Below are 6,000 nucleotides of genomic sequence, written 5' to 3' on the forward strand. Positions count from 1 at the left end.
GATTTGCCCTGAAGAGTGGAACTAGGTATACTGGCACTGAAGAACCTCGTCATTCTGTGCTGGATGGCCAAGACTGTACCTTATCTGTGTAAAGACGTGGTTGAGAGTAGCCAGGTGTCACTGTTCCAAGGGTCCCGGCAAAAGGCGGGACTACAAATCCCGCCGTGCAATACGGCCGTCAGTCGCGCGGATCCCAGCATGCAGTGCGCGTCTTCCTCCTCCTGACCCGAAACTGAACATCTTGCGTGAGTGTTACAGCGGGAGCGCGCGGGGCCTCTACCCAACTTCCAAAGCCTGGCCTCAGGCCCACCTTTTCCCTGGCTGATTCCTCACGGGGCGGACTTTGATCACTCGGTTTTATCCTAAGCGTGTTAGTCTGCTTCAAATCTGTAATTAACTTGCCAGTCGCGGAGGGAGAGCCGAGCCCCGCACAAACCGATTTAATAAACGTTGTGAGCACCTACTATGTGTCACGCACGTTCTTACAGACTACTGGGGATACAGCGATGAATGACATGCTATCCTTGCTCTGGGGGAGCAAACGATGAATCGACAGAGACAGGGTCCTTAGCAACTAACATAACATGATCAATGCTTTCGTGGATATAAACAGTGTTGGAGGTGAGGAGTTTCTGAAACAAATTGGGGGGCCTGGGAAGTGTCAGGGAAGGCGTCGAGAGGTAACATTCCAGTTGGACTTTGATAGCAAGTGCGTCAGGAGGGGTGGAGGGGTGGAGGAAAAGTGTTCCAAGTAGCAGGAACTTAGAAAGCAGATGTTTTAGGGGCGCCTGGGTGGCACAGCGGTTAAGCGTCTGCCTTCGGCTCAGGGCGTGATCCCGGCGTTATGGGATCGAGCCCCACATCAGGCTCCTCTGCTATGAGCCTGCTTCCTCCCCCACTCTCCCTGCTTGTGTTCCCTCTCTCGCTGGCTGTCTCTATCTCTGTCAAATAAATAAATAAAATCTTTAAAAAAAAAAAAAAAAGAAAGCAGATGTTTTAGAGGTGTGAAAGCGCTCCAGTATGTTTAAGTCCTAAACTTCCGGTGTGTGACTGGAGAAGAGGCTAGCCAGGTAAACCTGGCCTAGTAAGCCTTGCAAAGAAATTTCAACCTTGACGCACCCACCCCACTGCACCCTCAAACAATAAGAAGGGAACCTGAGGGTTCACTGAAGGGTTTAAGATGATACGTGCTCCTTGCCCCTTCTGCCCATTGTACCCAAATTTTTGTGGATGTGGATGTTAATCTGGGTAATAGCCATAGTTTTCATTGATAAGATTCTCCACAGGCTCTGAGATTCAAAGAAGGTTTTTAAAAACCACTGGCCTGGGGTGCCTCCCCATGGCCCAGCTCCCTGCTCAGCAGGAAGTCTGCTTCTCCCTCTGCCTCTCCCCAACCTCCCCCACCCCACCCCACCCCCGCTTGTGTGAGCGCGCTCGCTTGCTCTTTCAAATTAATAAATAAAATCCTGAAAAAATGAAAACCATTGGTCTAATGAAAAAAGTTACAAGGCTGTTGTAAAATGCAGGGAGTAGTTGAGAGTCTGGGCTAAGGAACCTAGAGATGAGGCATTTTAGAGAAACAAGGCAGAGGTTGTCAACATGGGAAGTGGAGAAAAGAGTTTATTTAATATGTTCAACCAACATTTAAATGTCTTCAGCATAATGGTTAAGAGTATGGGCCCTGGAGTCAGATTGCTTGAATCCCAGCCCTGCCACTTACCAACTGTGTGTCCTTGGGCAACTTCCTTTACCTCTCTGCCTCAGTTTCCTTTCTCTAAAATGGGGACATAATGGTAACTACCTCAAAGGATCATCTGAGGAATGAGTGAGATAATCCACATAAAGTCTTCATACAGTGTTTGGCACATAGTAAGTTCTCAATGTATGTTAGCCCTATGTGCCAGGCCCTGTGCTAAGCACTGAGAATACCAAGCAGAACTCAGGCACAGTTACTTGCCTACAAGGAGCCCAAAACCTAGGGGGTAAGAGTGGTGGAGGGTGCTGCATGAGAAGTGAAACTTTCAGTAATAAACGCGGACAAAAAGAGGCAAAAGGACTTTCAGTTACCACCTCAGAGTGAGTTAGGAACTAGCGGAGGGCTCACTAATATGAAAACTTCGACAGCTTTGTAACTTCCTCATATTTTTGGCACTTTAGTTTCCCCCCCCCATCTATTTCCCCATAGTGATTAACAGTAAACAATCACACTAAAAGGGGGAGTGTGTTCTTGTTTTAGGGAATAGCAGGAAGGCTGATTGCAGGGGAACCTACATTCCCTCTCAGGAAGCAGAGAACCCCCCAGGACATGCAGTGAGTGCTAGTTACTACTGAAGGAGAAGATGGGTTTTTGGGAAGCCACCAGAAAGACGCCCTGATGAGATCAGCCTGGGCCTGTATGAGGTCCCTTTTCACTGCTAGTCACTATAGAGAGGCAGGAGATGATACAATTAGTAAACATGGGTAAGTTACAAAGCTCTGGAAATCTTCACAACAGAGGTCCTTGATCCATGGTACCTGAATTACCTTTTTTTTTTTTTAAAGATTTTGTTTATTTATTCGACAGAGATAGAGACAGCCAGCTAGAGAGGGAACACAAGCAGGGGGAGTGGGAGAGGAAGAAGCAGGCTCACAGCAGAAGAGCCTGATGTGGGGCTCGATCCCATAACGCCAGGATCACGCCCTGAGCCGAAGGCAGACGCTTAACCGCTGTGCCACCCAGGCGCCCCCTGAATTACCTTGATTGGATAGCTGGTTGGGGGGACAATGAACAAGCTTCTTTCTGTTCCTCTAACATCAAGCTGAAAAACCCAGGTGCTGGTTTGGAGAGAAAGATGATGAGTCACTATTGTTTGGACTTACCATACTTGAGATGTCTATGGGACCAATTGCAGACTTGGTGGCTATGGAGAGATCCGAAAAATTCAACTATGTTAAGAACATTCTCTTTCCAGTTCACAAAGAGCTTTGTTATATTTTCTATTTTGATCACAATCCTGTGAGGTAAGGCAAAGACTATTCCTGTATTTACAAATGGACTCCCCCCCCATCCCCTGCACACAAGAAAATCAGCTCTGAAAGATGAAAAACTCGTCCAAGTTCACAGAGCTAGCGTATGGATGAGCCAAGATCCACACCCAGACCCCCTAACAAAACCCAGAGCTCTTCCCTTTAAACCATGCACTTCCCTGTCTTTGTGATCCATAGTTTCTTTTTTTTTTTTTTAAAGATTTTATTTATTTATTTATTTGACAGAGATAGAAACAGCCAGTGAGAGAGGGAACACAAGCAGGGGGAGTGGGAGAGGAAGAAGCAGGCTCATAGCAGAGGAGCCTGATGTGGGGCTCGATCCCAGAACGCCGGGATCACGCCCTGAGCCGAAGGCAGACGCTTAACCGCTGTGCCACCCAGGCGCCCCGTGTGATCCATAGTTTCTAATCAGATAGCCCTAATTAGTTTACAGAGTACTTTCTCATGCTGAATTTCCTCTGCTTCTCACAACAAAAGGGAAGCAGGGCAAGTATTTATTACCACCCCACCTGCAGAATGTTTCCCTGCCTTCCAAGGACTTCAGCGGTGACAGTACACAAAATGACCCATCCCAGGCTTGTTGCCAAAAACTGGGAGAAGCACATGGGCCACAGCTACCCACCCCCACCCCCCCAGGCAGAATATGTCATGTGTCCATCACCCACTGCCCCCCTTCTCCCGACTAAAGCCAAAATCTTTAGCTTTAAGGAGAAGCAAACGGGGGTGCCTGGATGGCTCAGTCGTTAAGCGTCTGCCTTTGGCTCGGGAATCGAGCCCCACGTCCCCCACGTCCCGGTCCCTGCTCAGTGGGAAGCCTGCCTGTCCCTCTCCCACTACCCCTGCTTGTGTTCCATCTCTCACTGTGTCTCTCTCTGTCAAATAAATAAAATCTTTAAAAAAAAAAAAAAAAAGGAGAAGCAAACGTTATTTGCAAAAGGCACACGAGGCTCATAAGCATCTTCCCCTCTGCACTTGTCATTGCACTGTTCCATTGGGCCCTTTCCCCCTCCCCTGAGGCAGTGAGATCAGTGAGAGCTAGTACAGAGGTTTTGTTTTGTTTTTAAGTTGATTTACTCATGTAAGCATCTCTATACCCAATGTGGGGCTCGAACTCCTGACCCCAAGATCAAGAGTCTCACGTTCTTCAGACAGCTAGCCAGGCGATCCTAGTAGGGAGTTTTAAGTATGGTCTCTTCCGTGACTTCCTGCAGATGGTGACCATCCAAGCTGCAGTGGGACTAGCTGAGTCCATGGCTACCCAATGGGATGGCTGTTCCCCTCCCCAAGTGAGTGAGGATCCCTTCCAGGGAGGACAGAAGGGCCTGAGCCAGTCTCTGCAGAGACAATAAAAGGCAGCTGTTTCTCTAGCTGTAGCATTTCCTTTCCTTCCCAAGTGACTATAGCACAATTCCAATAGTCGGGATGTGTGACCCAGATGTTCCCCGGCATGAACAACATCTGCCATGGGAGCAGTTCCCTACAGAACAAGGAGACAAACTGTCCATGCCTTTGTCGCCTGTGTGTTCCCCAGTGGGACCTCTGTGCTAATGACTTCCTAAACAATCCTTTAAATAAACCACAAGTGTCTCTGGCTCGCAGCTTAACATTCTTCTGCCCAAAAGGGGCTTAAACTTAAGCAATGTTTCACAAACCTAAGAAATGAAAGGAAATCTTTTAAAGGAAAAAAAAATTCAGACACTGAGAATAAAGCCCTGGATCCTCTGGCAATCAGTGGAATCCAGTGTGAAAAGCATCACGTTAGAAAATGACAGTCTTTTCTATGAAAACGCCTTTTAGTTGTAAATTATCAACACAAAAGTTAAATTTTGTGACTGCTAAAATATTTCACATTACTGTAAAAAATCACAACAAGGGCGCCTGGGCGGCTCAGTTGGCTGAGCGTCTGGGTCCTGGGATCGGGCCCTGCATCGGGCTCCCTGCTTAGTGGGTAGTTTGCTTCTCCCTCTACTCCCTGCCCCTGCTCATGCTCTCTCTCTCTCTCTCTCTCTCTCTCAAATAAATAAAATCTTTTAAAAAATCAAAACAAATCATTAGGTGTACTAAAACTTCAGAGCCCTAGGAACATGTGGGTACGCCTCCATTTGAGAAACAACAAAATAATACGAGGTGCACTGTCATGCTGGGATGGGATATGGAGCATTTTTTCCAATTTTTGAAATGTATTTTGTTGCATAATTCCTTTCTGTGCTGAGAACTACAAGTGTTTTTCTGCACTAGCTCCTGAAATGAGCAAGGCACAGCTTAAGGTACGAAAATTTTTTTTAATGTTTTCAACGTGCAATTTTTTATTTTTTAAGATTTTATTTATTTGACACAGAGAGTGCAAGCACAAGCAGGGGGAGCAGCAGGCAGAGGGAGAAGCAGGCTCCCCAGTGAGCAGGGAGCCTGATGTGGGGCTCAATCCCAGGACCCCGGGATCATGACCTGAGCCGAAGGCAGACGCTTCACCGATTGAGCCACTCAGGTGCCCTCAACATGCACCTTAAACAGTCATTTCAGGGGCAGATAACTAGATCTAAGGAATTTGTTGTTGTCACTGAATCCATCCATTGCTCTCTTGCAAAAATTCTGACTTATGGAAACCACCAACTTCACAGAAGATTAAGAGAACATCAGGATGGAAACTTCTTTTCTTTGGCATCACGGTTTAAAATAAGGAGGCAGCCTGAGGCTCTTTTAATTTTTTTGTGCCTTATTTTTCTTCCCTATTTTTTCCTCACTGCCCTTTTCTCTCTGCTAATATCCCTTCAAGTACATAAAGTGTTTTGTTTTCTAGAAGGAGAACTTCACTATAATGGTTCCTAAATTCTAGTTCGTTCACTAGTGATTATTCTTGGAAACAGCACCTGTGAAATGTAAATCGTCCCACCCCAAGTTAACCAGACATCCTTGTTTTGCTGGAACTGGATCCACCTTTTGATAAACTGTCCTTTAGGGTAGAGGGAGGTCTTC

Source organism: Ailuropoda melanoleuca, chromosome 10 (genome assembly GCF_002007445.2).
Source record: "Ailuropoda melanoleuca isolate Jingjing chromosome 10, ASM200744v2, whole genome shotgun sequence".
Classification (NCBI taxonomy): domain Eukaryota; kingdom Metazoa; phylum Chordata; class Mammalia; order Carnivora; family Ursidae; genus Ailuropoda; species Ailuropoda melanoleuca.